Source organism: Hylobates moloch, unplaced genomic scaffold (genome assembly GCF_009828535.3).
Source record: "Hylobates moloch isolate HMO894 unplaced genomic scaffold, HMol_V3 SCAFFOLD_16, whole genome shotgun sequence".
NCBI lineage: Eukaryota > Metazoa > Chordata > Mammalia > Primates > Hylobatidae > Hylobates > Hylobates moloch.
This window is the reverse complement of record NW_026652291.1, coordinates 2,522,468-2,544,930: the sequence shown is the minus strand read 5'-3', so window position 1 is coordinate 2,544,930 and position 22,463 is coordinate 2,522,468. Positions and strand designations below refer to the sequence as shown.

General features: G+C 44.6%; 1 protein-coding gene and 1 pseudogene across 3 annotated transcripts in view; one reads left to right on the top strand and one right to left on the bottom strand.

Annotated features, from left to right (window-relative positions):
- The window catches only part of CDC42BPB (CDC42 binding protein kinase beta), a 132,184-nt gene that overhangs the window by 94,388 nt on the left and 15,333 nt on the right, over positions 1–22,463 (bottom strand). The gene's annotated exons all lie outside the window — the stretch shown is intronic.
- On the top strand, positions 21,418–22,084 carry LOC116485190 (large ribosomal subunit protein eL13-like; annotated as a pseudogene).

Below are 22,463 nucleotides of genomic sequence, written 5' to 3'. Positions count from 1 at the left end.
CGTGGCAGGGAATGCAGGTGCTTTCACAGGAACACTCTGGAGAGAGTTCACAGCTCCAAAGGCTTGGAATTTATTTTATTTTTTTTTTTTGAGACGGAGTCTCGCTCTGTCGCCCAGGCTGGAGTGCAGTGGTGCAATCTCGGCTCACTGCAAGCTGTGCCTTCCGGGTTCACGCCATTCTCCTGCCTCAGCCTCTCCGAGTAGCTGGGACTACAGGCGCCCGCCACCACGCCCGGCTAATTTTTTGTATTTTTAGTAGAGATGGGGTTTCACCGTGGTCTCGATCTCCTGACCTCGCGATCCGCCCGCCTCGGCCTCCCAAAGTGCGGGGATTACAAGCGCGAGCCACCGCGCCCGGCCTGGAATTTATTCTTACAGTTCAGGCGGCTGATGCAGCTATGGAAGATTAGTACCTATCACAAAGTTTTAGAAAAATGTGTTCAAATTACACAAAATGTGTTTTCTTTGTTTCACAGTAACTAAGCTCTTTTGTAAGATGTCAGATCACTGCCTTTGCAAGGAGCCAGCCACAGACCCCTCTCATCAGGAATCACGAGTCTGAGAAAAGTGACTCTTCCCACAAGCCCTCTTAACTGCAAATACAGTTCTCCAAATAGGAGCTCTAGTTGATACAGGAGCACAGGCTGATAACCACAAAGTATAATGCTGTAAAAAAACCAAACATTAAATTTTAACTTAATGCAACTTGAGACTTTAGAGGATTAAAAAGGGAGCCCTTTAAGAGCACTTGGACGTGGCCGCGCGCAGTAGCTCACACCTGTAATCCCAGCACTTTGGGAGGCCGAGGCGGGCGCATCACGAGGTCAGGAGATCGAGACCATTCTGGCTAACATGGTGAAACCCCGTCTCTACTAAAAATATTTAAAAAAAAAAATTAGCCAGGCGTGGTGGCGGGTGCCTGTACTCCCAGCTCCTCGGGAGACAGGAGAATCGCTTGAATCCAGGACCCGAGATCGTGCCACTGCACTCCAGCCTGGGCGACAGAGCGAGACCTAGTCTCAAAAAAAAAAAAAAAAAAAAAAAATTCAGACGCAAAAGACAAGAAGACAAGTGAGACACAGATTGAGTCTGAGAAAAACTGAGTGGCGTGGGCCAGAGCGGGGGTCGTGCGGTGCAGGTGGGGGTCGTGTGGTACAGGCGACGGCAGTCTGGTCAGAAGCAGTGGTGAGATCCTGGCTGTTACTGAAAGTGAGACCAGTGGATTTCCTGTTGGATGGGGCGTGCAGGTTGACACTCACACAGGGCACTGGCCGAGCACTAGGACGCTGGAGCTGCCTGCATGGGAAGGCTGACAGAAGCTGGTGGGCTGAGTGGCAGGGAAGCAGCTGGACAGGTGATGCAGTTCCAGAGAGAAGCCCGAGGTGCCCAGTGTACAGCTGGTATCGGATGAGATCACCAGGAAGTCAGCAGAGACGGGGAGGGGCCGAGGACTGAACCCTGGGGGGCTTCGACATGAGGGGGCTGTGGGGAAGAGAAGCCAGCAGGGTGCAGAGAAAGCCAGGACTTCCATCCTGGAAGGTGGGTGACAACCAGGAATTACCTACTGGCTTTTGCCATGTGGAGACCATAGGTGGCCTTGACAAAAGCAGCAGTTTTGAGGGAGGCAGGGGACAGAAGTCTGATTAGCCTTTTGAGAATGAGAGAGGTGGGGTGGAGACAGAAGAGAGAACCCTGAAGGGTTCTTGTTGCTGTTGTTTTTGAGACAGGGTTTCGCTCTGTCGGCAGCCTGGAGCACAGTGGTGCCATCACGGCTCACTGCAGCCTCCACCTCCTGGGCTCAACGGATCCTCCCACAGTCTCCCAGGCAGCTGGGACTACAGGCGCATGCCACCACGCCCGGGAGATGTTTGAAATCATTTTCACCAAAGTGTTTTGTTTAAAAAACAAAACAAAAACACCACTCATCTTGGCACAGACGGAAAGCTGGCCCATTATCCATGGGTGCTCACATCACACTCGTCAACTGATCCAGCTGTTAGGGGGCAGGGTATCACCCAGAGATCACAGAGGCTGGAGACAAGTTCATTCTCACTGGCTTAAGTGCTAACAATAAACCATAAATTAAATTCTAGGGTGACAAAATAAATGCCCCAAGCTTCAGTAAGCAATTGCCAGAACACAGCCAATTCCTTGAAAGGAACATTATTGGTGCTTGCTGCATCTGTAGCTCTACCCAGTCAGTAGGGGGTGTTTCTTTGGAATGGGCTCACCCACACCCCTCAGGCTCCCACTGCACCAGTCCACACTCGTTCTCTTAAGAATTGTTCATTTCCACACCGTGAAAAAAGCAACAACCCACAGATATAGCTAATTTTTAAATTTTCTTTTCTTTTTCTTTTTTTTTTGAGGCAGGGTCCCCTAGGCTGGAGTGCAGTGGCGCGATCACGGCTCACTCACTGCAGCCTTGATCTTCTGGGCTCAACTGATTCTCCCCTCAGTCTCCCGAGTAGTGGAGACTACAGGTGCGCATTATCATGTGGCTAATTTTTTTTTTTTTTTTTGAGATGGAGTCTCACTCCATCACCCAGGCTGGAGTGCAGTGGCGCAATCTTGGTTCACTGCAACCTCTGCCTCCCGGGTTCAAGCATTTCTCCTGTCTCAGCCTCCCGAGTAGCTGGGATTACAGGTGCCTGCCACCATGCCTGGCTACTTTTTCTATTTTTAGTAGAGACTGGTTTCACCTTCTTGGTCAGGCTGGTCTCGAACTCCTCACCTCAGGTGATCCACCTGCCTTGGCCTCCCAAAGTGCTGGGATTACAGGGATGAGCTACCACGCCCGGCAGTGGCTAATTTTTTATTTTTTGTAGACACAGGGTCTTGCTATGTTGCCCAGACTGGTTTCAAACTCCTGGGCTACAGTAATCTTCCCACCTTGGCCTTCCAAAGTGTTGGAATTACAGGCACGGACCACTACACCTGATCCTAATTGTTTTTTCTTTGGTAGAAATTAATAATTTTACTCCCTGGTTTTTCTTAATTTTTTCCTTTTTTAACTGATTTTTGAGTAAAAACTTTAGTTTTGACAAGAAAACATATTCATAAACATATACACTTTTATTAAGTCAACTACTGGTATTATATTAAATATATATTCTAATATGCAGAATATGTATATTCTAATATGCAGATTTTGCAGCTTGCCAAACAGAGGTATTTAAGATCACGCACAGATCAATTTTCAAAGACAAAAGGCAGCACACAGTGCAGGGAAATCTAGTCCCACAGGGAGCCCCCATGTCAGCTGGGCAGGACCCTTCACACCAGCAGCACTGATGGGGGGGTGCCCACCCCGGCCCCAGGAACAGGATTCCAGGAAATGAGCTCAGCTGCTGTGCTGGAGCAGGATGAGAAATCGAGAATGAATCCTCACTCCTTCCTAGTACAATGCCAGGGTAGTCCTAAATATACACAGAGACGCTCTCCCACACACTCCAAACTGGGCTGAGACCGCCAGGACAGGAAGGACGACGTGACATCCAGGAAGAGAACTGTCTACACATCTTCCTCCCGGAAGGCCTCGGACTTGCCTCTGTTTAACGGAGGCGGAAGGACAGAAATGCGCTGGCCTCTAGAGCTCTGTAACAGAGTCCGTCCTAACTTACTCTTCCCGGCTCTCTAACCCTTGAGACCGAGACTTGCTAACACACTTCTAGAGGACAGTGGACACAGCACTCATAACAGTGCAGTGATTAAACGGTATCTACGGTGATTAAATGCTTCCTACCCCGCATTAAGAAGCAGGGAGGAAGAGTTTTGAATGTAAGAAAGTAAAAAGTTTGCAAAGCATCAGTAAGTAAGGTTCAAAGGAGAGCAACTTAATTTCAGTAATTAGTAATTTGGGGAATTTTTAACAACTAAATGTAATATCCACTGAACTCTTAGGATTAATTCAAGCTTATAACATAGTCCTTCCTATTTGACAGACATGAGAAGACAGGATCTTTTAATACTTTCAATTTGCTTTTTATTCTCTTACACTCTAAATATTTGGTGAAATATTCAACCCACCCATTGCTAATGGCAGCTTCCACTTTCTGAACATCTACATATGGGTCAGGGATGTTATACAATAATATCTCTAAAACCTGCAGGAGGCCAAGTGCGGCAGCTCACACCTGTAATCCCAGCACTTTGGGAGGCCAAGGCAGGTGGATCAGGAGATCAAGACCATCCTGGCTAACACGGTGAAACCCTGTCTCTACTAAAAATACATAAAATTAGCCGGGCATGGTGGCGGGCACCTGTAGTCCCAGCTACTCGGAGAGGCTGAGGCAGGAGAATGGCGTGAACCTGGGAGGCAGAGGTTGCAGTGAGCCAAGATCACGCCACTGCACTCCAGCCTGGGCGACAGAACAAGACTCTGTCTCAAATAAATAAATAAATAATAAAATAAAACCTGCAGGATACATATTATCCCCTCCTGATAAATAAGCAAACAATACAGAAGGCCCATGTTCATATACATGTTTGGTTTTTCTTATTTCATTTATTTTTATTTATTTCTTGAGACAGAGTCTCGCTGTGTCACCCACGATGGAGTGCAGAGGTACGATCTTGGCTCACTGCAACCTCCAACTCCCGGGTTCAAGTGATTCTCCTGCCTCAGCCTCCCAAGTAGCTGGGACTACAGGCACCTGCTACCACACCTGGCTAATTTTTGTATTTTTAGTGGAGACGGGGATTTTACTATGTTGGCTAGGCTGGTCTTGAACTCCTGACTTCGTGATCTGCCCGCCTTGGCCTCCCAAAGTGCTGGGATTACAGGCATGAGCCACCACACCAGGCCATCTTTTTTTATTTTTTTTGAGACAGGGTCTCCCTCTGCCACCCAGGCTGGAGTGCAATGGCGCAATCTCAGCTCACTGCAACCTCCACCTCCCAGGCTCAAACAATCCTCCTACCTCAGCCTCCCAAGTAGCTAAGACTACAGGTGTGCGTCACCATGCCTGGCTAATTTTTCCATTTTTTGTAGAGATGGGGTTTTACCATGTTTCCCAGGCTGGTCTCAAAACTCCTGGGCTCAAGTGATCTGCCCACCTCAGCCTCCTAAGGTGCTGGGATTACAGGCGTGAGCCACTGGGCCCAGTCTAAATGTCTGGTATTTTCAATCTCTTGTTATTTGTCTTTACTCCCCACATAAGACTTTTTACGTGTCAGTTTTAAAATTCAGAGGCAAAAATTAACTCCACTCATTTTTCCTGTTGCTCTTAACTTAATCATCTAGTAGACAGTGTATTTTGAAATTTCTTTGTGACACTGCTGTGAATTCAGAGAAGTCTGGTTTTCTTTCTGCATAGTAAAATACCAGCTGCTTCTAATGTCATGATTAGTACCATCTTCTGAAGAATTGACAGTCCATGCAGCAAGTATCATTTTAGTTTAAGGTGAACTCTGTCTTTCAAATTACTTGAGAACTGGTAATTCAAGCAAGCAATTCTTTCACTCTCCTGTAAGCAAGCATACTGTTCGATGTGCCACCCCTCTCCCCCACCAATTGCACCTGTATTGCTTAGGCTAACATATGTGTACCCTATGGCCCAGAAATTCCCTCCAAGGTAAACACCCAAGAGAAATGAGCAGGTATGTCTACCAAAAAGACACACACAAGAATGTTCAAAGCAGCTTTACTCATAATTATCAAAAACTGCAGGCCGGGCGCGGTGGCTCACGCCTGTAATCCCAGCACTTTGGGAGGCTGAGGCGGGCGGATCACGCCTGTAATCCCAGCACTTTGGGAGGCTGAGGCGGGCGGATCATGAGGTCAGGAGATCGAGACCATCCTGGCTAACACGGTGAAACCGTCTCTACTAAAAATACAAAAAATTAGCCGGGCGTGGTGGCGGGCGCCTGTAGTCCCAGCTACTCAGGAGGCTGAGGCAGGAGAATGGCGTGAACCTGGAAGGTGGAGCTTGCAGTGAGGCGAGATTGTACCACTGCACTCCAGCCTGGCTGACAGAGCAAGACTCCGTCTCAAAAAAACAAAACAAAAAACCTGCCAACTACCCAAATGTCCACTCACAGAAGAGTAGATAACCTGTAGTATTCATGTAATGAACTAGTACACATTAAAAAAAAAAAAAAAAAAAAAAGAGGGGCCAGGCGCAGTGGCTCATGCCTGTAATCCCAGCACTTTGGGAAGCCGAGGTGGGTGGATCACCTGAGGTCAGAAGTTCAAGACTAGCCTGGCCAACATGGTGTAACCCTGTCTCTACTAAAAATACAAAAATTAGCCAGGTGTGGTGGCACGTGCCTATAGTCCCAGCTACTAGGGAGGCTGAGGCAGGAGAATCGCTTGAACCCAGGAGGCAAAGGTTGTAGCGAGCCACTGCACTCCAGCCTGGGTGACAGAGCGAGACTCTGTCTCAAAAAAAAAAAAAAAAAGGATGAACTGTCATACACAACACTGATGAATCGCATGGATGTACGTGAAGCTAAAAAAAACCAGACACAAAATACTGCAGGATTCCATTACGTGAGACTCAGAAACAGACACAACCCCAAGATCATGCAATGGGGGAAAACAGCATCTTCAGATGGTACTGGGGCAGCTGGACATCCACATGCTGAAGAATAAATGTGGGCCCCTACCTCACACCATATATAGAAAAATTAACTCAAAATGAATTGAAAGCCTACATGTAAGAACTCAAACTACAAAACATTTAAAACACGGCTGGGCGTGGTGGCTCACACCTATAATCCCAGCACTTTGGGAGGCCGAGGTGAGCAGATTACGAGGTCAAAAGATCAAGACCATCCTGGCCAACATGGTAGAACCCCATCTCTACTAAAAATACAAAAATTAGCTGGGCATGGTGGCACATGCCTGTAGTCCCAGCTACTCAGGAGGCTGAGGCAGGAGAACCATGTGAACCTGGGAGGCAGAGGTTGCAGTGAGCAGAGATCACACCACTGCCTTCCAGCCTGGTGACAGAGTGAGGTTCCGTCTCAAAAACAAAACAAAACAAAAACCACATGTAAATCTTTGTGGCCTTGGATTAGGCAATGGATTCTTACAGGTAAAACATGAAAAACTGGTAAGTTAAACTTCACCAAAATAAAAACCACTCTGCTTTTTAACTACAAACACCAAACCTGAACAAAAAAATGTTCAAAAGAAGCCATTAAGAAAGATGGACAGGCGTGAGCAATCCCAGCACTTTGGGAGGCCGAGGTGGGCAGATCACAAGGTCAAGATATCGAGACCATCCTGGCTAACACAATGAAACCCCGTCTCTACTAAAAATACAAAAAATTAGCCGGGCGTGGTGGCGGGCACCTGTAGTCCCAGCTACTCGGGAGGCTGAGGCAGGAGAATGGCGTGAACCCGGGAGGCGGAGCTTGCAGTGAGCCGAGATCGCGCCACTGCACTCCAGCCTGGGCGACAGAGCAAGATGCTGTCTCAAAAAAAAAAAAAAAAAGTGAAAAGACGAACAACGGAAGCATAGAAAATATCTGAAATCACATATCTGGTAAAGGACTTACATCCAGAATACACAAAAGCTCTCCCAACTCATTCATAAAGACAAATATCCCAATTTAAAAATGGGCAAAGGATCTGAATCATCATTTCTCCAAAGAAGATATATTAATACAAATGCTCAATATACACAGGAAAAGATGCTCAATGTCATTCGCAATCAGGGAAATGCAAATCAAAACTGCAACCAGACCTCACTTCACACCCACTGGGGTAGCTACAATAAAAAAGACAAATCATAACAAGTGTTGGCCATGAGGTGGAGAGATTAACTCTCACACTCTGCTAGTGAGATTGTAAAATGATGTAGCCTGGCAGTTCCTCAAAGTGTTAAACACAGTTACCGCATGACCTGTCATTCCACCCCTAGGTATATAAACAGGAGAAATGAAACCATGTCTGCACTAAAACTTGTACGCTGCATGTTTACTAAGAACCAGGTTTTAAAAAATTTAATATAAAAAAAAAACTTGTACGTGAATATTCACAGCAGCATCATTCGTAATAGTCAAAAAGTGAAAACCGAAATGTCCATCAACTGATAGCTAAATAAACAAAATGTGGTCTACCTATACAATGGAATACTATTATTCAACCAGAAAAAGTAATTAAATAACAATACAACATGGATGAACCTTGAAAATATTATGCTAAATGAAAGAAGCCAGCCACAAAAGACCACGTATAGTATGATTCCATTTATATAAAATGTCCAGAATAGGCAAATCCATAGAGACAGAAAGTAGATTAGTGGTTGCCAGGGGCTGGGGAGAGGGAATGGTAAGTACTGCTAATGGGTACAGGGTTTCTCTCAGGGGCAATGAAAATGCTCTGGAATTAGACAGTGGTGAGAGTTGCACAAATGTGTGAATAGAGTAAAAACCAGTAAATCATACACTTAAATCAACAGGCTGGGCATGGTGGATCACACCTGTAATCCCAGCACTTTGGGAGGCCAAAGCACGTGGATCACCTGAGGTCAGGAGTTCCAGGCCAGCCTGGCCAACATAGCGAAACCCCGTCTCTACTAAAAATACAAAAATTAGCCAGGTGTGGTGGTGCGCACCTGTAGTCCCAGCTGCCTGGGAGGCTGAGGCAGGAGATTGCTTGAACGTGGGAGGCAGAGGTTGTGATAAGCCAAGATTGTGCCACTGCACTCCAGCCTGGGTGACAGAGCAAGACTCCTTCTCAAAAATAAATAAATAATAAAAAACCAAGCACAACAAATCTGTGATATGGATCACAACAGTGTGTACCACACACGAGGGGGTCACAACGGAGACTACTTGGGTGCATGATTCATTAATTTATTCAAAAGGTATTAAAGATATTTAAGAATATTCCTGAAATGAAGCAAGACATTGTGGCTGAGAGTAAGCACCTGAGTTTAGACTTCACTGCCTCACTCACTGTGTTGCAAAATACTGAGCATGAACTCCAGTTTCCTTGTGGGTAAATTAAGGATAATCCCAGAACTGTGGGTGAATGTGACAGTGGATGTCAACAATGAGCAGTGCCAGGCTCTGAGACAGCCCCAGCACGCAGAGCCAGCCTAATTGTTTTGTGATCACATACGCATCACAGAAGACACGCTGGGCTTCCCCTTCCCCACAGAAACAGCACAGAAGCCCCTCCCAGGAACGTGCCTGTCTGCAGTGCAGCTCAGTGCCTGGTGCACAGCTGGCGCTCTGCAGGTGCATGTGAGTGAAAAGAAACCCACGGCTTCCAGAAGGCTCTTCCCACATCACCTGCGTCCTTCCATATTCCGTGCCCATGAACTTGGACATCCAGAACGTACTCTTCTATCTAAATACAAGTACATGCGATTCTCCTTTAATAGGGCTGTTATTTATTTGTATTTTATCTTTTATTATTTTTAAACTCATTCAACTAGAAAACACTAGTGATAAGAAAAACAAGTTCATGCCAGGGACTTTTTTTCATCCTAGCATAGATCCTGAGATCAGCAGAGTCGATCTGAGTTGCTGAAACCTTCTGCATATAAACCATTTTCAGCAGGGTTCTTAACAACGGTCCAGAGCCAAATACTGAATTATCTGAGTCCAACTGCCAATCTTTCTAAATTGAATAGTCAATATGTCAGGAATACTACGGTGTTAAAAAAGAAAAAAAGGATAAAAGTAAACATTTATATGGGAAATTTTCTCCTATCCAAAATTCCTTCAAGCTTTTCCCTTATTTAGACATTGACTCTGCATTTCTGCATGAGGAATAAGTATGTCTCTGGAAGGAAAAATACTGTTGCTAATTATATGAACCTTCTAGGACCTAATCCAGCGCCAGACAAGTGAGGCTAAAGAAATGCTAGATTGCGCTTGTAATCCCAGCACTTTGGGAGGCCGAGGTGGGCGGATCACGAGGTCAGGAGATCGAGACCATCCTGGCTAACACAGTGAAACCCCATCTCTAATAAAAAATACAAAAAATTTAGCTGGGCGTGGTGGCGGGCGCCTGTAATCCCAGCTACTGAGGAGGCTGAGGCAGGAGAATGGCATAAACCCGGGAGGCGGAGCTTGCAGTGAGCCGAGATTGAGCCACTGCATTCCAGCCTGGGCGACACAGCAAGACTCCATCACCAAAAAAAAAAAAAAAAAAAAAGAAACGCCAGATTGGAGCCCTCAGTGACCAGACATGCATGTGAGCAGGAAGCAATATTCAAAACAGCAATAGTAATCCATCCAGCAACTCCAGCCTCCCAGCACCTGAGGGGCTCTCCAGCCTGCCACTCCAACCCTCCCAGTGCCTAACTGGCTCTCAGGGTGGTTGCTCCTGAACCAGAGGAAGGGCCACCAAGCAAGCCGCCCTCAGAGTGAGGCGCTCACTTTCCTTCCTGAACAGAGGAGAAGTGTGGAGCGGCCAGCCCGGCCTCACTTTGCCCGACAGGAGTGACCAGTAGTCCCCCATCTCCATGGGGCGTGCCCAGCACGGTATCAAAGCCCTCTCACGGCCATGAAGTTTAAGGTGGAAATGGTACCTCTTTTTAAAACATTTAAGAATGTTTAGAAGAATCTGGTTCTTTTAAAAAAGAGGCAAAGGAAGTTTGAGGGGCATAGTTTGGATAACAATGGCTTCAATGGCTTCACTCATTTTAAATGTTATTTATTTCAGCCTCAACAATTAAATGTGCTCAGGTGGCCAGGCACAGTGGTTTACGCCTGTAATCTCAGCACTTTGGGAGACCAAGATGTGTGGATCATCCGATGTCAGGAGATCAAGACCAGCCTGGCCAACATGGTGAAACCCCATCTCTGCTAAAAATATAAAAATTAGCTAGTGTGGTGGTGCACGCCTGCAGTTCCAGCTACTTGGGCGGCTAAGGCGGGAGGATCACTCCAACCTGGGAGGTGGAGGTTGCAGTGAGCCCAGATCCCATCACTGCACTCCAGCCTGGGTGACAGAGTGAGACTCCATCTCAAAAAAAAAAAAGTGTTCAGGGCTGGCTCACACCTATAATCCCGGCACTCTGGGAGCTGAGATGGGTAGATCACTTATGCCTAGATCACTTATTCCAGACCAGCCTAGGCAACATGGCGAAACCCCGTCTCTACAAAAAAATTCACAAAAACTAGGCCAGTGTGGTGGTGCGCACCTACAGTCCCAGCTACTCGAGAGGCTGACACGGGAGGATGGCTTGAGCCCAGGCGGTGGCAACTGCAGTGAGGCAAGACTGAACCATTGCACTCCAGCCTGGGTGACACAGTGACACCCTGTCTCTGCACGCACAGAAGTGTTCGGATTGGCTGCCAGGCTACCCACCTCCAATACATCACATATCCAATGGAACCTAAGCATTTCTGAGTTACCTTTTTTTAATTAAAAAAAATCCTTTATGCTGATATTTTTCAGTATTATAAAAATGCCGGCATGAAGGAAATGAAATCAAAAAAGAACATGACCCAGACACCAAGCAGAGAAAGACGGCCAGTGTGCTCCCGTATCGTCAACTTTGGCTCACCATCTCCACGTAAACGCAGTAATAAACAGGAAGGAAGGATGTTTTCACCTAAGACTTGAAAATGTTCCTCTGATTTCATGAAAGTAATTGGTAAGCCAGGAAAACTACCCTTTTCACCAGATGCCTAGAGATGAGACACTAAAATCAACAAATGAAAGAGCTTTCCAAATAATCAATAAAACTTTACGGCAAGGTCAGCAAATGTTTAACATTTTGCAAAAGGACATCTAGCTTTGTGCAGTCTGCATTTCCTTTCACAAGCTACAAGAGCTGTCAAAAATGCTTCTCCTTAAACAAACACTGCAGTAAAAACACAAGGTTTATACTATCGGGGTTTATTTGATTATGAAAATTGTACTTTTCCAGAATGTCTGGCGATTTCCAATTTTGGATGAACTTGGTATTTCTCTACAGGCATCCACCCACATGCGGGCCTTTCCCTAATGCTCTCAGCAGGAAGTGCCTGGAGCTCCTAACGGCACAAAGGCCCAGCCTCTGTTCAGCCTGATTTGCAGGTAGAATGCCCAACCCATCTGGCTTCTAAGAGCTGGATTCCGGAAACAAATTAAAAAGCTGATGTACCAGAGACCACAGCATCACCCACATGGATGGACAAGTATCAACTAATTTTTCTGAACTTCAATTTAAAAATCGAAAAGCTTAAGATCACATTTTAAAAAGCTGAGTCCTCACTAATTGTCAACTCCAAAGTGTCTCCAGTGAACAACTACTATAAGACCTGCCTTCTATTATTACTATTTTTTTTTTTTTTTTTTTAATAAAAATGCCACAAGCCCAGGGCATCCTCACCCAGCAAGCAGCAGAGGGAGCCGAGAGCACCAGCCAGCAACCAGCCCTGTGTCCTCAGGGCAGCGGCAGGTGTTTCTGATATGAAGGCCTGGAGAAACAACACATATTTCATTCACGTCTCCTTGTCCCCCTCTGCTGTCTCTGAGCGACAGATCCAGCCTCTCATGCCCACCCATGAGGACCAAGGAGAAGGGAGGTGATAACGCACTTCTCGGCCTCTCTGCACCCCCACGTGGGTGCATACTTGGGCCTCAGGCCTGGCCAGCACCTGACTGGAATATACTTTTACCACTGCAACATCTGAAATGAAATCAGAAATGCCTATTTTTTTTTACATCAATTTAACCCCCAAATAGTTTATTTCCCACAAAATATACTGGGCCAATAGTGTAGGAATGATCTGTCAAATGCCCAATTTGTCCAGTTGTCCAGCTAGGAAAACACTAGAAACCAGTTAAAACTTTTGAAACAGGACAGGACAAATGCCAATTCTTCCACAAATAAACTGCAAACAAAAAAAAAAAAAAAAAGGAGAAAGAAAGAGCTTAGAGATTAAGGAGGTGTACAATCCAAATGCCTGTAAAACAAATCCACTTTTTTTTTTTTTTTTTTTTTTTTGAGACAGAGTCTCGCTCTGTTGCTCAGTCTGGAGTGCAGTGGTGTGATCTTGGCTCACTGAGACCTCCGCCTCCCGGGTTCAAGCGATTCTCCTGCCCCAGCCTCCTGAGTAGCTGGGATTACAGGCATGCGGCACCACACCTGGCTAATTTTTATATTTTAGTAGTTTCATCATGTTACCCAGGCTAGTCTCAAACTCCTGATGATCCACCTGCCTCAGCCTCCGGAAGTGCTAGGATTACAGGCATAATCCACCGTGCCTGGCCACAAATCCGTTTTTGTTTTTTTTTTTAAAAAAAGGAAATTTAAACAATATCTATTTTAAGATATTAAGAAATTACTGGTTTTTTTAAATGTCATATTATTATGGCTATGTTTTTAAAGAAAACCCTCATCTTCTTGAGGCACGTACTGAAATATTTACAAATGAGATGACAGATTTCTGGGATTTTCCTAAAATAATCCTTTTTGGGGAAAGGGAATAAAAGTGATATACAACTGACTGTGAGTTGATAACTGTTGAAACTGGGGGTTCATTATTCTATATGCTCTACTTTTTTGTTGTTGTTTTTTTGTTTTGTTTATTTTGAGGATGGAGTCTCGCTCTGCCACCCAGGCTATTAGAGTACAGTGGTGCCATCTCTGCTCACTGCAAACTCCGCCTCCCGGGTTCACGCCATTCTCCTGCCTCAGCCTCCCGAGTAGCTGGGACTACAGGCACCCGCCACCATGTCCAGCTAATTTTTTTGTATTTTTAGTAGAGACGGGGTTTCACTGTGTTAGCCAGAATGGTCTCGATCTCCTGACCTCGTGATCCGCCCGCCTCGGCCTCCCAAAGTGCTGGGATTACAGGCGTGAGCCACCGCGCCCAGCTGCTCTACTTCTAAATGTATTTGAAATTTCCTATTTGAAATTTTAAACTTTGAAATTTGAAAAGGAAATATTACCAATTACTATCCCTTTTATTAATACTCATTATACAAATAAGAATACCACCGTATAAAAAACTCAAGAGACTCCAAAAGAGGAAGAATGCCATTTTCATATACGAGCTCATCACTATTTTCAATAATATTCAAATAGAGGATGGCTCAGTGATATGGGATACCAGCTGGAAGTTTTTGAAAAATTAGGTTCCTTTTACAAATACTCAAAACAGGAAGATTGAATCCAAATCACTACAAGCTCCTGCCCCAAACCACACAGCAGTTTCCTCACGGGAAGTGCATCGGCAGGAAAACCAGCCCCACGCCTGGTACATTTGCCATGAGTACGTTTGTTTTATTGCTGGCATTCCTTCTGGGTCGTAAAGCAGTTTTATGAGTTGGTAAAACTTCTGTATGGATTCTACAAAGCTGCCATGGTGAATAGCTTCAGTATTCAGCATAACATATCTGTCTCCATCTCCTGGATTGACTGATACAGGCCCTTTGGACGGACTGGACTTTCAAAAAGTCTAAGGTGGCGACTCTCTTAGTATTAAAATGTTTATCTAAGTCTTCCTTTCAAATGTGGTACTGGAGAACGCTTTAGGACAAACAAGAAACATTTAAAATTCTCCATACCAAACTTTATTTTTAAAAACATTTAAGGCCAGGCGTGATGGCTCATGCCTATTCCCAGCGCTTTAGGAGGCCAAGGTGAGAGGATCACTTGAGGCCAAGGGTTTGAGATGAACCTGGGCTCAACTAGCGAGACCTTATCTCATTTTAAAAACACACATTTAAAAAACAGTAAAAATGAAAACATTTAAAGTTCATTTTACTGAGAATATTTCTTTCAAATTATAAATGCAGTATTTTAAGCATCATTAAACTTGCAATACAATCAACAACAGGAATTACCATAGCCGGGAAAAAAATAAACTGTTAAGAAAAGGGATGTAGAGGCTGGGCATGGTGGCTCATGCCTGTAATCCCAACACTTTGGGAGGCCGAGGCGGGTGGATCACGTCACCTGAGGTCGGGAGTTCGAGACCAACCTGGCCAACATGGTGAAACCCCATCTCTACTGAAAATACAAAATCAGCCAGGTGTGATGATACACATCTATAATCCCAGCTACTCAGAAGGCTGAGGCAAGAGGCAAGAGAATCCCTTGAACCTGGGAGGCGGAGGTTGCAGTGAGCTGAGATCATGCCACTGCACTCCAGCCTGGGCGACAGAGTGAGACTCCGTCTCAAAAAAAAAAAAAAAAAAAAAAAAAGAAAAGGGATGTAGAAGGGACTATGAAATGGATACTAATTCAGAATAGCCTGGATTTTTAAACTTTCTTTCCTTAATATTAAACGAAGTTTTATTTATATTACAAACCAATTATTATTAAAATGCTACTGGAGAAAAACTATAAAATCTGATCAACCGAGGATCTAGCAGTATTCAAAAATACCACCATTCAACAGGGGCAACTAGCAATTAATTCTACACTTTTTTTTTTTTTTTGAGACAGAGTTTCGCTTTTGTTGCCCAGGCTGGAGTGCAATGGCACAACCTCAGCTCACCACAACTTCCGCCACCCAGGTTCAAGCAATTCTCCTGCCTTAGCCTCCCAAGTAGGTGGGATTACAGGCATGTGCCACCACGCCCGGCTAATTTTGTATTTTTGGTAGAGACGGGGTTTCTCCACGTTGGTCAGGCTGGTCTCAAACTCCCAATCTCTGGTGATCCACCCGCCTCGGCCTCCCAAAGTGCTGGGATTACAGGTGTGAGCCACTGCGCCAGGCTCAAGTGATAAAACCACTTGAACACTTTAAAATTTCACTCTCTAAAATATTTTTCAGGGGTCAGGCATGGTGGTTCACACCTATAATTCCAGCACTTTGGGTGGCCTGCCAGGCAGGAGGATCACTTGAGCCCAGGAATTGGAGACCAGCCTGGGCAACATAGTAAGACCTCAACTCTACAAAATATTAATAAGGCCAGGCAGCCAGGCGCGGTGGCTCACACCTGTAATCCCAGCACTTTGGGAGGCCAAGGCGGGTGGATCACGAGGTCAGGAGATGGAGACCATCCTGGCTAACATGGTGAAACCCCATCTCTTCTAAAAATACAAAAAATTAGCCAGACGTGGTGGCGGGTGCCTGTAGCACAGCTGCTCAGGAGGCTGAGGCAGAAGAATGGTATGAACCCAGGAGGCGGAGCTTGCAGTGAGCCAAGATCACGCCACTGCATTCCAGCCTGGGCAACAGAGCGAGACTCTGTCTCAAAAAAATAAAATAAAAATAAAAAAAAATAAGGCCAGGCACAGTGGCTCACACCTGTAATACACCACCACTTTGGAAGGCCAAGGCAGGAGGATTGCTTGAGCTCAGGAGTTCGAAACCAACCTGGGCAACATGGCGAAACCTCATCTGTACAAAAATACAAAAATTAGCCAAGTGTGGTGGCACGCACCTGTAGTCCCAGCTACTGGGGATGCTGAGGTGGGAGGATCACCTGAGCCCAGGAGGTCAAGGCTGCAGTGAGCCGTGATCATGCCACTGTACTTCTGTCTCAAAAAATAAAAATAAAATAAAATATTATTGAACACAAGACTGAAAGCTTCATAATTTTTCCTAAAACTACAATAATTCTGACAACAAAATATTCTAAAGATAACATACGAAAGTTAAAACCACACACTATCTACAGACTACTCATTTGGAAATACAGATTTAAAAAAATAAAAAAAAATGAATATGACAGGCTCAACTGTGCAGTTAGAGAATAAAATGCCATAGCTAAGCGTGTTTTATTCTGGGAATGCACATATGATTCTATAGTGTGTATATCAATATAAACAATAAAAAATAGCCAAAGACAAAAATCACAGTTCTCCTGATACATGCAATAACCATATTTCAACATTAATTTCTCATTAAAAGTCTTGACTTTTTATTTTATTTATTTATTTATTTACTGAGATAATGTCTGGCTCTGTCGCCCAGGCTGGAGTACGGTGGCACAATCAACGGTTCACTGCAGCCTCGACCTCTCAGGCTCAAGCAATTCTCCTGCCTCAGCCTCCTGAGTAGCTAGGACACAGGCCCACACCACCACGTCCAGCTAATTTTTGTGTTTTTTGTAGAGTTGGGGTTTCACTATGCTGCCCAGGCTGGACTCAGGCCATCTGCCCACCTCTTATAGGAGTGAGCCACCACGTCTGGCCATCTCAGACTTTTAGACTAATCAAAATCAGTTTTTAATGTTAAAACCATCTTTCAAATTAACATTCAATTTTAATGGAAAAACACTAGAATATGCTTTAAAATAAAAAAGCAAGAAAGACAATTATTATAAACTCGGGGGAAGGAGACTTTTACTTTTCATGGCATACCTACTTCTTGTACTGCTTGAATTTATTTTATCATGAGCACACTTTTCTTTTTCTTTTTTCTTTTAGACAGGGTCTCACTCTGTCACCCAGGCTGCAGTGCAGTGGCACAATCACAGCTCACTGCAGCTTCGACCTCCCCAGGCTCAAGCAATCCTCCCATCTCAGCCTCCCGAGCAGCTGGGACTACAGGTGTGCACCACCATGCCCAGCTAATTTTTGTATAATTTGTAGAATCGGGGTCTTGCTATGTTGCTCGGGCTTATTTTCATAATTAAAAAAATAAAATAAAAATAGTACTTGCCAAATGTACTTTTTGTGATTGGTATTCTGATACTTTCAATACGTGGTATAAGGGGCAATCCCAAATCACAGAAAACCGTGGCTCAGCTGACCTACGACCGCCCTCCAAGGACGTTTGCAAAGCCCAAAGCTAAGGGAGGTGGCTCAAGAGATATCTGGAGAGGAGATTTTAAAGAATTTTAGGCTGGGCGTGGTGGCTCACGCCTGTAATCCCAGCACTTGGGGAGGCCGAGGCAGGCGGATCACAAGGTCAGGAGATGGAGACCATCTGGCTAACGGAGTGAAACTGCATCTCTACTAAAAATACAAAAAATTAGCCGGGCATAGTGGCGGGCGCCTGTAGTCCCAGATACTTGGGAGGCTGAGGCAGGAGAATGGCGTGAACCCGGGAGACGGAGCTTGCAGTGAGCTAACGCCACTGCATTCCAGCCTGGGCGACAGAGCGAGACTCTGTCTCAAAAAAAAAAAAAAAAAAAAAGAATTTTAAAAACTGGCCAGGTGCAGTGGCTCATGCCTGTAATCCCAGCACTTTGGGAGGCCGAGGTGGGTGGTTCATGAGAGATCAAGACCATCCTGGCCAACATGGCGAAACCCCGTCTCTACTAAAAATACAAAAATTAGCTGGGCGTGGTAGCACGTGCCTGCAGTCCCAGCTACTCGGGAGGCTGAGGCAGGAGAATAGGTGAACCCGGGAGGAGGTGGAGCTTGCAGTGAGCCGAGATCGCGCCACTGCACTCCAGCCTGGACAACAGAGCGACACTCTGTCTCAAAAAAAAAAAAAACCCAAAACAACTTCCGGTCACAGCACTCATTAATAGCCCAAAAGCGGGCAACCCAGATGTCCATCAGGAGTAGACAAAGAGGGGCTGTGAATACAGTGGACACTACACAATAACCACAAGGAACTAAGCTGCAGCTATACCCAATCACATGGATGGATCTCAAGCACTCTTACTTACAATTACTTTTTATTTTTTGAGACACAGTATCAGCCTGTTCCCAGGCTGAAGTGCAGCAGCATGAGCTCGGCTTACTGCAAACTCCACCTCCTGGGTTCAAGCAATCCTCCCACCTCAGCCTCCTGAGTAGCTGAGACTACAGATGAGCACCACCACACCCAGCTAATTTTTCTAATTTTTTGTAGAGACGGGGGTCTCACTATGTTGCCCAGGCTGGTCTCGAACTCCTGGACTCAAGCGATTCACCCACCTCAGCCTCCCAAAGTACTGGGATAACAGGCTACAATTACCTTTTATTATGGTAAAATACATGTAACATAAAATGTACAATTTTAACCATTTTTTGAGATTGACCAAGAAAAAAACAGCAGCAACTCAAATTGCTAGGATGGAAATAAAAGAAGGGACACTACTGACATTAACAGAAATAAAGATTATTATTAAGAAAAACTATGAACAACTGTATGCCAACAAATTAGATAATCTAGGTGAAACGGACAAATTTATAAAAAGACACAAACTACCAAAATTGACTCTTGAAGAAAGAGAAAATGTTAATAGATCTACAACAGGCACAAAGATTGAACTAGTAATAAAAAAAAAAACACAAAGAAAGCTATCCAGGCCTGGACAGCTTCACAAGTGCATCTACCAAACATTTAAATAAGAGTTATTACCAATTCTTCACAAACTCTTCCAGAAAAAGGAGAACACTTCCTAAATCATTCTATAAGGCCAGTATTACCTTGATACCAAACCAAAAAAAAAAAAAAAAAAAAGACATACAAGGAAAGAAAACTAGAATTAATTTCCCTTATGAATACAGATGCAAAAATCTTCAACAAAATACAATACTAGCAAACTAAATTCGCCAACACAGAGAAAGAATTATATACCATGATTGAGTGGGATTTATCCAGGAATGTAAGGTTGGTTCAACAAACAAAAACCAATTAATGCAATACACCATATCAACAGAAGAAAACGAGCCACACAACTATCTCAATGGATGCAGAAAAATCACGACAAAATCCAACACCCTTTCACGGCAAAAACTTAACAAACTAGAAATAGAAGGAAACTTCCTCAACCTGAAAAGCGGCATTTATGAAAACCCACAGCTAACGCCATACTTAATGGTGAAGGCTACATGCTTTCTCCCTAAGATCAGAAGAAAGACAAGAATGCCCCCAGTGCTATTTCTACGCCACACTGTACTGAAGGTTCTAGGCGGGGCAAGTAGACAACAAAAAGAAATTAAAGGTATCCAAGTTGAAAAGGAAGAAGTAAAACTATCTGTACTCACAGAGATAATTTTATATATAAAATTTATATGATTTTTTATGTAAAAATTCTAATGAATTCACTAAAAAAACTATTAAAACTAATTAAAAAGTTTAGTAATTTTGCAGGATATTAGACCAATATATAAAAATCAATTTACCTCAGGAATAAATTTAAGAAAGTAAATGCAACTCTTACCCCTGCACTGTGAATGTAATTAATGCCACTGAATTGAACACTTAAAAATAGATAAAGTGGCCAGGTGCAGCAGCTCAGGCCTGTAATCCCAACACTTTGGGAGGCCGAGGTGGGTGGATTGCCTGAGGTCAAGCGTTCGAGACCAGCCTGGCCAACATGGTGAAACCCCGTCTGTACTAAAAATACAAAAATTAGCCAGGTGTGGTGGTGGGTGCCTGTAATCCCAGCTACCTGGGAGGCTGAGGCAGGAGAATCGCTTGAACCTGGGAGGCAGAGGTTGCAGTGAGCCAAGATTGTGCCACTGCACTCTAGCCCGGGCAACAGAGCAAGACTGTCTCAAAAAAAAAAAAAAAAAAAAATTTAAAGCAGCACATTTTATATATTTTTACTCCAATTAAAAAGAAAACTAAACGACTCTCACTCTGAAAACTATGAAATCTTTTTTTATTTTAATTTATTTATTTGAGATGCAGTCTCACTCTGTCGCCCAGGCTGGGGTGCAGTGGCATGATCTCGACTCACTGCAACCTCCGCCTCCTGGGTTCAAGCGATTCTCCCACCTCAGCCTCCCGAGTAGGAGAGATTACAGGCGGCTGCCAACACACCTGGCTAATTTTTGTATTTTTGTAGAGACATGGTTTCACCATGTTGGCCAGGCTGGTCTTGAACTCCTGACCTCAGGTGATCTGAGCACCTCAGCCTCCCGAAGTGTTGGGATTACAGGCATGAGCCACCACAGTCGTCCTTTTTTTGAATTTTAAAAGTTCTAAATAAGTGGAAAGGCATCTTATGATTGTGGGACAAGAGACTTTAATACTGTTAAGATGGCAATACTCCCCAAATTGACCTACGGATTCAATGAAATCCTTGTAAGAATCCCAGCTGGCTATTAGAAACTGACAAGCTGTTCCTAAAGTGCATATGGAAACTCAAAAAACTTAGAATTGTCAAAACTATCTTGAAAAAGAACAAAGTTGGAGGACTCATACTTCCTGATTTGAAAACTTACTACAAAGCAACAGTAATCAGGACAGTGTGGTACTGGCATAATAACAGACATATATATTAATGGAATACAACCGAGAGTCCAGGAAGAAACTCATACATTTATGGTCAACTGATTTTGACAAGGATTCCAAGACCATTCAACGGGGGAAAGAACAGTCTGTTCGACAAACATTGTTGGAACTGGATATCTGCATGCAAAAGAATGAATGTAAACCCTCTACCTCGTATCATATCAAAAATTAACTCAAAATTGATCAAAGAACTAAATGTAAATGCTAAAACTAAAAAATTTTTAGAAGAAAACACAGAAAACACAGGTATAAAAGAAAGCACAGGTATGAAACTTTGTGACCTTGTGCTGCCAATGGATTCTTAGATATGACACCATAAAAAACAATAACAAAAAATAGTTAAATTTGTTTTCCTGCACAGAAGGGCTCTAGGCAGCCATGGCGCCCAGCCAGAATGGCATGGAAGCCCCACTTCCACAAGGACTGGCAGCTGGCTCATGGCCACATGGTTCAACCAGCCGGCCAGGAAGATCCACAGATGCAAGGCCGGGCAAGCCAAAGTGCCCCACATTGCCCTGCACACCACGTCGGGACCCATCCAGCCCATCGTGTGGTGCCGCACAGTGCGAAATCACACCAAGGTGTGCACCGGCCGCGGCTACAGCCTGGAAGAGCTCAGGGTGGCCGGCATTCACAAGAAGGTGGCCTGGACCATTGGCATCTCTGGATCCCAGGAGGCGGTACAAGTCCACCGAGTCCCTGCAGGCCAAGGTGCAGTGGCTGAAGGAGCACCACTCCAAACTCCTCCTCCTCCCCAGGAAGCCCTCGGCCCTCAAGAAGGGAGACAGTTCTGCTGAAGAACTGAAACTGGCCACCCAGCTGACAGGACTGGTCCTGCCCATCCCAAACGTCTGTAAGAAGGAGAAAGCCCAAATCATCACGGAGGAGAAGAATTTCAAAGCCTTTGCTAGTCTCCACATGGTCCGTGCCGACGCCCGGCTCTTTGGCACAGCGGCAAAAAGAGACAAGGAAGCTGAAGAACAGGATGTTGAAAACAAAAAATAAAGCCCTCTTGGGGACTTGTAATAAATCAGCAGTTTAAAAAAAAAAAAGTTAAATTAGACTTCATCAAAATTAAGAATACCTGGGCTTCAAAGGATACCATCAAGATAGTGAAATGACAACCCACAAAATGGGAGAAAATATTTGCAAATCATATGTCCAATATGGGGCTTGTATCTAGAATATACAAATAACTCTTAAAATTCAACAAAAAGACAACCTAATTTTTTTTTTTTTTTTGAGACGGAGTCTAGCTCTGTCTCCCAGGCTGGAGTGCAGTGGCGTGATCTCGGCTCACTGCAAGCTCCACCTCCCAGGTTCACGCCATTCTCCTGCCTCAGCCTCCGGAGTAGCTGGGACTACAGGTACCCGCCACCCTGCCCAGATAATTTTTTGTATTTTTAGTAGAGATGGGGTTTCAC